Source organism: Schistocerca gregaria, chromosome X, assembly GCF_023897955.1.
Source record: "Schistocerca gregaria isolate iqSchGreg1 chromosome X, iqSchGreg1.2, whole genome shotgun sequence".
Classification (NCBI taxonomy): domain Eukaryota; kingdom Metazoa; phylum Arthropoda; class Insecta; order Orthoptera; family Acrididae; genus Schistocerca; species Schistocerca gregaria.
The window spans coordinates 288936635-288948946 of NC_064931.1; positions in this window are offsets into that span (position 1 = coordinate 288936635).

Here is a 12312-nt window from a genome sequence, read left to right on the forward strand (position 1 = left end):
GCTGCTCTCCGTTGGATCTTCTCTATCTCTTCTATCAACCCTACCTGGTGCGGATCCCACACTGCTGAGCAGTATTCAAGCATTGGGCGAACAAGCGTACTGTAACCTACTTCCTTTGTTGTCGGATTGCATTTCCTTAGGATTCTTCCAATGAATCTCAGTCTGGCATCTGCTTTACCGACGATCAACTTCATATGATCATTCCATTTTAAATCACTCCTAATGCGTACTCCCAGATAATTTATGGAATTAACTGCTTCCAGTTGCTGACCTGCTATTTTGTAGCTAAATGATAAGGGACCTATCTTTCTATGTATTCGCATCACATTACACTTCGCTACATTGAGATTCAATTGCCATTCCGTGCACCATGCGTCAATTCGCTGCAGATCCTCCTGCATTTCAGTACAATTTTCCATTGTTGCAACCTTTCGATACACCACAGAATCATCTGCAAAAAGCCTCAGTGAACTTCCGATGTCATCCACCAGGTCATTTATGTATATTGTGAATAGCAACGGTCCTATGACACTCCCCTGCGGCACACCTGAAATCACTCTTACTTCGGAAGACTTCTCTCCATTGAGAATGACGTGCTGCGTTCTGTTATCTAGGAACTCCTCAATCCAATCACACAATTGATCTGATAGTCCGTATGCTCTTACTTTGTTCATTAAACGACTGTGGGGAACTGTGTCAAACGCCTTGCGGAAGTCAAGAAACACGGCATCTACCTGTGAACCCGTGTCTAAGGCCCTCTGAGTCTCGTGGACGAATAGCGCGAGCTGGGTTTCACACGATCGTCTTTTTCGAAACCCATGCTGATTCCTACAGAGTAGATTTCTAGTCTCCAGAAAAGACATTATACTCGAACATAATACGTGTTCCAAAATTCTACAACTGATCGACGTTAGAGATATAGGTCTATAGTTCTGCACATCTGTTCGACGTCCCTTCTTGAGAACGGGGATGACCTGTGCCCTTTTCCAATCCTTTGGAACGCTTCGCTCTTCTAGAGACCTACGGTACACCGCTGCAAGAAGGGGGGCAAGTTCCTTCGCGTACTCTGTGTAAAATCGAACTGGTATCCCATCAGGACCAGCGGCCTTACCTCTTTTGAGCGATTTTAATTGTTTCTCTATCCCTCTGTCGTCTACTTCGATATCTACCATTTTGTCAACTGTGCGACAATCTAGAGAAGGAAGCACAGTGCAGTCTTCCTCTGTGAAACAGCTTTGGAAGAAGACATTTAGTAATTCGGCCTTTAGTCTGTCATCCTCTGTTTCAGTACCATTTTGGTCACAGAGTGTCTGGACATTTTGTTTTGATCCACCTACCGCTTTGACATAGGACCAAAATTTCTTAGGATTTTCTGCCAAGTCAGTACATAGAACTTTACTTTCGAATTCATTGAAAGCCTCTCGCATAGCCCTCCTCACACTACATTTCGCTTCGCGTAATTTTTGTTTGTCTGCAAGGCTTTGGCTATGTTTATGTTTGCTGTGAAGTTCCCTTTGCTTCCGCAGCAGTTTTCTAACTCGGTTGTTGTACCACGGTGGCTCTTTTCCATCTCTTACGATCTTGCTTGGCACATACTCATCTAACGCATATTGTACCATGGTTTTGAACTTCGTCCACTGATGCTCAACACTATCTGTACTTGAGACAAAACTTGTGTGTTGAGCCATCAAGTACTCTGTAATCTGCTTTTTGTCACTTTTGCTAAACAGAAAAATCTTCCTACCTTTTTTAATATTTCTATTTACGGCTGAAATCATCGATGCAATAACCGCTTTATGATCGCTGATTCCCTGTTCTGCATTAACTGATTCAAATAGTTCGGGTCTGTTTGTCACCAGAAGGTCTAATATGTTATCGCCACGAGTCGGTTCTCTGTTTAATTGCTCAAGGTAGTTTTCAGATAAAGCACTTAAAAATATTTCACTGGATTCTTTGTCCCTGCCACCCGTTATGAACGTTTGAGTCTCCCAGTCTATATCCGGCAAATTAAAATCTCCACCCAGAACTATAACATGGTGGGGAAATCTACTCGAAATATTTTCCAAATTATTCTTCAGGTGCTGAGCCACAACAGCTGCTGAGCCCGGGGGCCTATAGAGACATCCAATTACCATGTCTGAGCCTGCTTTAACCGTGACCTTCACCCAAATCATTTCACAATTCGAATCTCCGTCAATTTCCTTCGATACTATTGCACTTCTTATCGCTATAAACACGCCTCCCCCTTCACTGTCCAGCCTATCTCTGCGGTATACATTCCAATCAGAGTTTAGGATTTCATTACTGTTTACGTCTGGTTTCAGCCAACTTTCTGTTCCTAGTACTATATGGGCGTTGTGACCGTTTATTAATGAGAGCAGTTCTGGGACCTTTCTATAGACGCTCCTGCAGTTTACTATTAGCACATTAATATTGTTATTCCTTGTTGCATTTTGCCTACTCCTGCCTTGCCGCGTCTCAGGAGGCGTCTTGTCGGGCCTAGGGAGGGAATTCTCTAACCTAAAAAAACCCCATGTGCACTCCACACGTACTCCGCTACCCTCGTAGCCGCTTCCGGCGTGTAGTGCACGCCTGACCTATTCAGGGGGACCCTACATTTCTCCACCCGATAGCGGAGGTCGAGAAATTTGCACCCCAGCTCTCCGCAGAATCGTCTGAGCCTCTGGTTTAAGCCTTCCACTCGGCTCCAAACCAGAGGACCGCGATCGGTTCTCGGAACGATACTACAAATAGTTAGCTCTGATTCCCCCCCGCGAGCGAGGCTTTCCACCTTCACCAACTCCGCCAACCGCCTGTACGAACTGAGGATGACCTCTGAACCCAGACGGCAAGAGTCATTGGTGCCGACATGAGCAACAATTTGCAGTCGGGTGCACCCAGTGCTCTCTATCGCCGCCGGTAGGGCCTCCTCCACATCTCGTATGAGACCCCCCGGCAAGCAGACAGAGTGAACACTGGCCTTCTTCCCCGACCTTTCCGCTATTTCCCTAAGGGGCTCCATCACCCGCCTAACGTTGGAGCTCCCAATAACTAATAAACCCCTCCCCCCGTGTGCCTGCTCGGACCTTGCTGAAGGAGCAGCCACATGTCCACTCACAGGCAGAGCGGGCGATGCCACACGGCCAGCCTCCACATTGACCCTCCGCCTCGTGCGCCGCGAACGCCGCTGAACCCGCCACTCCCCTTGGGGAGAGGGTGGCCCAACCGCGCCCGGTACCCGCGAAGATGTCTCGACAGCAGGGACAGTGGGTGAAGCATCTAACACCTGGGGTGCACCATGCGACGCACGAGACTCCCCACTGCCGCTACACTCCGAGGCAGCAGCCTGAAGACGGCTGACCGCGGCCATCAACACGCTCAGCTGTTCGCGAAGAGTGGCCAGCTCCTCCTGCGTCCGTACACAGCAGCCACACATCCTAGCCATCCTAGCGCTCTTCCTGTCCACCCTCTTGTTGTTCATCTCCTCCTCCATCGCTGTCCATCCTCTTGTTGTTCACCTCCTCCTCCATCGTCAGTCTCTCCATCTCCTCCTCTTTCCTTTCTCTGTTCATTCTATTGTCTCTCTACATCTACACAGATACTCCACGAGCCACCGTACGGTACTCTGTACCACTACTTGTAATTTCCTTTCCTGTTCCACTTGCAAAGAGAGAGAGGGAAAAACGACTGACTGTATGCCTCAGTTTGAGCTCTAATTTCTCATGTCTTATCTTCATGGTCCATACGCGCTATGTGTGTTGGTGGCAGTAGGTTCTTTCTCCATTCGGCGAAAAACACCAGTCCGGTCGGTGTGGCCGAGCGGTACTAGGCGCTTCAGTCTGGAACCAGCGCCTAAGACCGCTCGTCTAATCCCGCGCGGCTGTGTGAAGTCCTTAGGTTAGTTAGGTTTAAGTATTTCTAAGTTCTAAGCGACTGATGATCTCAGTTGTTAAGTCCCATAGTGCTCAGAGCCATTTCAGCCATGTTTGAAAAACACTTGTCCCCTAAATTTTCTCAATAGTGTTCCTCGAAATGAACACCGCCTTCCCCCCAGGGATTCCCATTTGATTTCCCGAAGCATCTCCATAACAGTTATGTGCTGTTCAAACCTACTGGTAACAAATCTAGCAGCCCACCTCTCAATTGCTTCCATGTCTTCCTTCAATCCAATCTGATACGAGATCCTAAATTCTCGAGCAGTACTCGCGAATAGGTGGCACCAGTGTCCTCTATGCGGTCCCCTTCACATGTGAACCACTCTTTCCTAAAACTCTCCCAATAAACGAAAGTCGATCATTCGCCTTCCCTACCACAGTTGTCAGATGCTCGTTCCACCTCATATAGCTTTGCAACGTTATGACCAGATATTTAAATGACTTGACTGCCAAGCAGGACACTGGTAATACCGTATCTCAACATTTGATCTTCCTAAGCATCTGCACTAACTTACATATTTCCACATCTAGGGCTAACTGCCATTCATCACACCAGCTGTAAATATTGTCTAAATCGTCTTGTATCTACCTGCAGTCACTCAACTTCGACACCTTACTGTATACTACGGCATCATCAGCAAAGAACTGCAAATTGCAGCGCAAGCTGTCAGCCAAATCGTATATGTATATAGAGAAAAACAGCGCTCTTGCCTGGGGCAATCCTGACGATATGTGTATCTCTTATAAACACTCGCCTTCGAGGGCAACATACTAGGTTCTATTATTTAAGAAGTGTTCGAGACACTCACATATCTTTGGACTTATTCCATTTGCTCGTACCTTCTTTAACAGCGTACAAGGGGGCATCATGTAAAATACTTTCCGGAAATCTAGGAATGTGGAATCAACCTGTTGCCCTTCATCCATAGTTCTCAGCATATCATAAGAGAAAAGGACAACTTGAGTTTCGCACGAGCGATGCTTTCTAAAACCATGATGATACGTGTACATTAGCATCTCGGTATCAAGAAAGTTTATTATATTCGAACTGAGAATATCTTCAAGGATTCTGCAGCAAACAGAAGTTAGGGATAATGGTTTAAAATTTTGCAGGTCCGTACTTTTACATTTCTTGCATACTGGAGTCACCTGCGCTTTTTTCCAGTCGCTTGGGACGTAGCGCTGAGAGAGAGATTCACCAAAATAGCAAGCTAGATAAGAGTCCAGTACCGTAGAGTACTCTTTGCGAAATCGAACTGGGATTCCATCCTCAACTGCTGATTTATTTGCTTTCAGATCCTTCAGTTGTTTTTCTATGCCAGCTGTTCTTAATACTACACTATGTGATCAAAAGAATCTGGACACCTGGCTGAAAATGACTTACAAGTTCGTGGCGCCCTCCATCGGTAATGCTGAAATTCAATATGGTGTTGACCCAAATTGGAAATTTTGGAAATTTGTGATAAGGGTTATGGGACCAAACCGCTAAGCTCATCGGTCCCTAGGCTTACGCATTACTTAATCTAACTTAAACTAAGTTACGCTAAGGACAACACACACATCCATATCCGAGGGAGGATTCGAACCTCCGACGGGGGGAGCCGCGCGAACCGTGACAAGCTGCCTCGGACCACACGGCTACCCCGCGCGGCCGCTGTTGACCCACCCTTAGCCTTGATGACAGCTTCTACCCTCGCAGGCATACGTTCAATCAGCTGCTTGAAGGTATCTTTGGGAGCCGTAGCCAATTCTTCACGGACTACTGCACTGACGAGAGGTGTCGACGCCGATCGGTAATCCCCGGCACGAAGTCGGCTTTCCAAAACACCCTAAGGTTTTCTGTGGGATTCAGCTGAGGACCCTGTGAAGGCCAGTCCATTACAGGGATGTTATTGTCTTGTAACCGCTCCGCCACAGGCCGTGCATTATGCTCGATCGTGTTGAAAGATCTATCGCCATCCCCGAATTGCTCTTCAACAGTGGCAAACAAGAAGGTGCTTAAAAGATCAATGCAGACCTGCGCTGTGACAGTTCCACGCAAAACAAGGGTGCAAGCCCCCGCCATGAAAAACACTACCACACCAAAACACCACCGCCTCCGAATTTTACTGTTGGCACAATGCACGCTGGTAGATGACGTTCACCGGGCATTCGCCACACCCACACTCTACCATCAGATCGCCACATTGTGTACTGTGATTTGTCACTCCACACAACGTTTTACCACTGTTCAATCGTCCAATGTTTACGCTCCTTACACCAAGTGAGGCGTCGTTTGACATTTACCGGCATGATGTGTGGCTTATGAGTTGCCGCTCGACCATGAAATCCAAGTTTTCTCACCTCCCGCCTAACTGTCATATTACTTGCAGTAGATCCTGATGCAGTTTGGAATTCCTGTGTGGTGGTCTGGACAGATATCTGCCTTATACACATTACGACCCTCTTCAACTGTCAGCGGTCTCTGTCAGTCAACAGACGAAGTCAGCCTGTACACTTCGGTGCTGTTCGTGTCCCTTCACGTTTCCACTTTACTATCACATCGAAAACAGTGGACTTAGGGACGTTTATGAGTGTGGAAATCTCGCGTACAGACGTACGTGAAAAGTGTCTGATCAAGACTGATGTGGTAAATCCACACAACACCGTGACACCCAAACACCTGACCATGTTCGAAGTCCCTGAGTTCTGCAGAGCACCCCATTCTGCTCTCTCACGATGTCTAATGACTACTGAGGTCGCTGATATGGAGTAGCTGTCAGTAGGTGGCAGCAAAATGCACGTAATATGAAAAACGTATGTTTTTTTTTGGGGGGGGGGGGGGTGTCTTCGTATACTTGTGATCACATAACGTACATCCAGTGCTAATTGTGTCTACTGTCTGCCTTGTGAATACACTTATCGCTAAAGAAGTAATAAATTAAAATCTTATGCATGATGCTGCGGTTTTCCTTACGTCACAGTCCTATGACGTCATATATCCTGAACTGTTTTGTGTACAGTGATATATTTTTGTAGATACATTCAAAAGTGGATGTGGACACTGTATTGCCAATAGAATTGGAAGTCAGCAGGCAATAAATTAAAACATCATCCATGATGCAGAAGTTTTCCTTATATCTCAGTGTTTATGAAGTCATATGTCCTGAACTATCTGTGGTAAATTGATATACTTGGTGACCCAAACGCGCATCATCATTTGAAAATTAAACACTTCACGGGATAATGTTGCTAGAGGGGTAACAACTGATAAACTTGCTTGAAATGACACGGGTGTTATTGAAACAAGAAAGGGCGCAAATGACCAACAGATGGCGTTTCATACGATACAAAAGCAGTAATTAGCATAACAGTTGATTTTTAGTAAAGAGGACGTACTTTATAACAAACGCTCAGCATATCGGTTACCATCCATCAACAATACCTGTAGTCGAGGGACAATATTGTGAACATTACTGTAGTATGGTGACAAATTGCTGTCGGATTTGGTCTTTTGACATCCCTAATGAGGTAGGACGATCGTGGTAGACTTGCGACTTCAGATAATAACACAACAAATAAGCACACGAATAGAGGTCTCAGCACCTGGGAGGCCAAGCATTCCGGAAGTGGCGGCTCAGCATGCGATCCTCACCAACCAATGTGCGCAAGAAATATTTCACACGTGTAGCAGTATTGGGTGGAGCGCCAGCCTCCATGAAAGTCGTACCTTGCAGCAGATCTTTATGAGCCAGTCTAGGGAGGCTAGGGATGAATAAAGTCATTAACATATCAGCGTCCCTCACACCCGTCATGGTGACAGTTAGAAAAGCGGCACGCCGCATTTGCTGGAAGGAAAAGTGTCTGATCACGACTGATGTGGTAAATCCACACCACACCGTGACTTCCTCTTTCCGCATCGGGGTTTCCACGACAGTTCTAGGATTTCCGGTAGTCCAAATTCTGCAGTTGTGGGTGTTGACAGACCGTTGGAGTGTGAAATATGGCTTGTTGGTCCACAACAGGTTGGACAACCAATCATTATCTTCCACCCATTTTTGGAGTGTCTAAACTACGAATGCTCTCCCTAGCTCAAAATCGGTGGCTGACAGTTCATGAGACCGCTGGATTTTGTATGGATAGCATTCAAGGGTACGTTTTAGTGCGCGCCAAATGGTAGTGGTGGGATGCCATTGCGATTTCACAATTTCTGACAGCACATTGCGGAGATTCACCCGCTAAAGTTTCCTGTTCTTCCTGTAGTGACCAAGCAGCAATAGCACTTGTGTCTGGTCGCCCACTACGGGACCAATGATGACTTCGAACTTAATGAGTGATCATTTTTCACAATGACACTTATCACAAGTTCTTTACTCATTTAAATACCCTACATATGGCGATAATATCGTAAAGCTGCAGTATCAGTTTCTCCATTCTGATAGTAGGGTCTAAAGCTTCAGCAATAGTACCTTTTCTAGTAAATTCAACATGCCACGACTGCTGGCGCATGTGACTCCTTCTCTCAGTACAGCTCCTTTTATATATGATTCTGACGTGTTGCTGTCCAGTGGCATCTGTTCGCACTCTTTTTTGGTTTCAATAAAAGCCCATGTCATTTCAGGCATATGTGTTGATTTTTGCGTCTCTGCCTACATTATTAAATGAATTAGTGCATTTCCAAATGTTAACGGACTGTTGGATCACTCTCTACTTTTGCTATTATATTCCGTGGTATACATGATTCTGTCTGCAAGATGTGACGCGAATATAGTTAGTAGTAAAGAAGTAATACTTTGAGACAGTATGCCTGATGCGGCAGTTTTACTGTATGAACAGTGAGAATGTAGTAAGTGACAAACTTTCTTCGTTTCATGAGTTTGTGAGGGTTGTCAGCGAGTAAAAGTTAATTAAGGATTTTAAGTTATTCACTAAGTGCTCTCTTTCTCAAATACTGCCTGAATAAAAGTTAGTTATTCGCGAGCCGTAGGCTACAGCACTTTTTTACACCCACCCCCACTAATTGATAGTTGATTCTTATGCCAACAGAGATCCATTCCAGACAGTAACCGATATAAATTCCAAGTTGTTTTTTTTTAAAGAGTGAAATGGTTTAGAAGATGTGGAACATACATACCTAAATATAAACCCACATAGGTGCATACACTATGTGATCAAAAGTGTGCCGGCCGTTGTGGCCGAGCGGTTCTAGGCGCTTCAGTCCGGAACCGCGCTGCTGCTACGGTCGAGGGTTCGAATTCTGCCTCGGGCATGGATGTGTTAGTTAGGTTTAAATAGTTCTAAGACTAGGGGACTGATGACCTCAGATGTTAAGTCCCATACTGCTCAGAGCCACTTCAACCATCAAAAGTATCCGGACACCCCAAAAATATACGTTTCTCATATTAGGTGCATTTTGCTACCACCTACTGTCAGGTGCGCCATATCAGCGACCTCAGTAATCGTTAGACATCGTGACAGAGCAGAATGGGGCGCTCTGTGGAACTCAAGATCTTCGAACGTGGTGAGGTGACTGGGTGTCACTTGTGTCATACGTCTGTATGCGAGATTTTCACACTCCTGAACGTCCCTAGGTCCACTGATTCCGATGTGATAGTGAAGCAGAAACGTGAAGGGACATGTATAGCACAAAAGCGTACAGGCCGATCTCGCCTGTTGACTGACAGAAACAGCCGACAATTGAAGACGGTCGTAATGTGTAATAGGCAGACATCTATCCAGACTATCACACAGGAATTCCAAACTGCATCAGCATCTACTACAAGTACTATGACAGTTAGGCGGGAGGTGAAAAAACTTGGATTTCATGGACGAGCGGTTACTCATAAGCCACACATCATGCCGGTAAACGACGCCTCGCTTAGTGTAAGGAGTGCAAACATTGGACGATTGAACAGTGGTAAAACGTTGTGTGGAGTGACAAATCACGGTACACAATGTGGCGATCCGATGGCAGGTTGTGGGTACGGCGAATGCCGGGTGAACGTCATCTGCCAGCGTGTGTAGACCCAACAGTAAAATTCGGAGGCGGTGGTGTTGTGGTGTGGTCGTGTTTCTCATGGCGGAGGCTTGCGTCCCTTGTTGTTTTGCGTGGCACTGTCACAGCACAGGCCTACATTTATGTTTTAACCACCTTCTTGCTTGCCACTGTAGAAGAGCAATTCGGGGATGGCGATTGCATCTTTCAACACGATCGAGCACATGTTCATAATGCACAGCCTGTGGCGGAATGGTTACACGACAATAACATTCCTGTAATGGAATGAACATAGAACACCTTTGTGGTCTTTTGGAACGCCGATTTCTTGTCAAGCCTCACCGGCCCACATCGATAAGAGCCCTTGGTGCCGCACTCCGTGAAGAATGGACTGTATTCCCCAAGAAACCTTCCATGACTGATTGAAAATATTCCTGCGAGAGTGGAAGCTGTCATCAATGCTAAGGGTGGGCCAACACCGTACTGAATTCGAGAATTACCGATGGAGGGCGCCACGAACTTGGCTCTTCTTCCGTCCCACAACCCAGTGCTGTTGTCCTTTGCTATTATTCTATATAAAGAGGATCTGTTGGCTGAAAGCTTAAACGTTTAGCAGTCTATTCATTCTGCCTTTCTGTGGCCAATCGCTCAACGATTCATGTACGTGGTGAGTAGCAATCTATCCTTATCATAATGTTGTTAACGAAGTATTCACTACATTTAGTGAACATTTATTTAAATATTATTTATATTATTTAAATATTATTTATCTTCTAATTTGGGCATTTTCTATGAAGTTTTTGCATCCTTCGTTGCAAGCTGCTGTAGAATGATCATTTCGTATCTGGCATAGCTCATCTATTAATCAGAATTTTGATACTCAGGTGTATTTTGATACATAATTGTACAAAATTAAAATACACCAACCATATGCCTCATGAGGGGTACTTACCATAGTGGCCTAGGCACTTGCTGGTACCACATAACATAGAATAACTCGGAAAGCATGATAATAGCTTAAACGTTTGTGGGACAAATGTTGGATGGGACAAGGGGTTACGTAATATGACGTTGGGTTTTTGTTGCTACGTGGGGGTCTTGTCAGAGATATGAAGGTCGACTTTGATTTTTTAAATGGAATTCTATTGTAAGGCTTTTGAAGGTCAACGAAGGTCAAAACGTTGGCATGAATGTCCATTTACAGAATGTGTGCGAAGTGGTGACCATTGGTATCAATGCAGTGCTGCAGTATTCTTATTATGGGTTGAGTGGTCTTCCTTATCACTTCCGCACTTATCGAAGCACCTGTTCTGGCAGTTCTCTCTCTTATATCGTGTAGTTAGTAAATATTCGCGGAATACGGTCTATCCATCTAACGTGCCATTGATATGTAAACACTATTCGACAGTTTCGCAATACAACAACAGTAGGAACGGTGAGACTAGTACCGTCGAATCAAGCGAAAGTGAATGATCTATTCCTTCGTAGAACACGTCGATATGTTTCTCATTTACGGAGAATACCATCGAAATTCAGTGAGAACTAGAGACTTATACGTTGAAAGATATCCTCAAAGTATTCACCCTACATGTCGTACATTTAAATATGTGTGTGATAAATTGAGAACAACTGGATCTTTAACGCATCGGAAACATATCTGGCAAAGGAAAGCTACTAACGAGAAAACGGAACTTGGTGCTCTTGGCACTGTGGTTTCTTGATCCCAGTGTTAGTCTACGTCAAATCACAAGGGAACCTAGTGTGAGCCAGAGTAGTGTTGTTCGTGTTCTGCATCGCTATAAACATCATCCTTAGCATATCAGTCTTCACCAAGGATTAACTGGTACGGATTGTATGCGTCGCATTGAATTCTCCCGGCTCAACTTCAGATTCAGAGGGATGAAGCTTTAGTCTAGAACCGCACGACCGCTACGGTCGCAGGTTCGAATCCTGCCTCGGTCGTGGATGTGTGTGATATTCTTAGGTTAGTTAGGTTTAAGTAGTTCTGAGTTCTAGGGGACTGATGACCTCAGATGTTAAGTCCCAGAGTGCTCAGAGCCATTTGAACCATTTCTGAACACCAAAAACCGTGGTCGGTAAATGTATGGTGCGGGATTCTGGAGGACAGAATTATAGGTCCCTATTTCATCGAAGGAAAGCGTAATGGTAGGAAGTACACCACATTCCTGCAAGAAACATTAGGTCTGTTATTGGAAGAAACATCTTTAGGAACAAGGAACAGAATGTGGTATCAACACGATGGATGTCCGGCACATTTTTCGCCGATGGCTAGAAATGAGTTACACAGACAATTCACATTCGTTGGATTGGACGCGGAGGAAATGTGTCGTGGGCGGCTCGTTCGTCTGACTTAAGGCCTCTGGATTTTTTCTTGTGGAGATT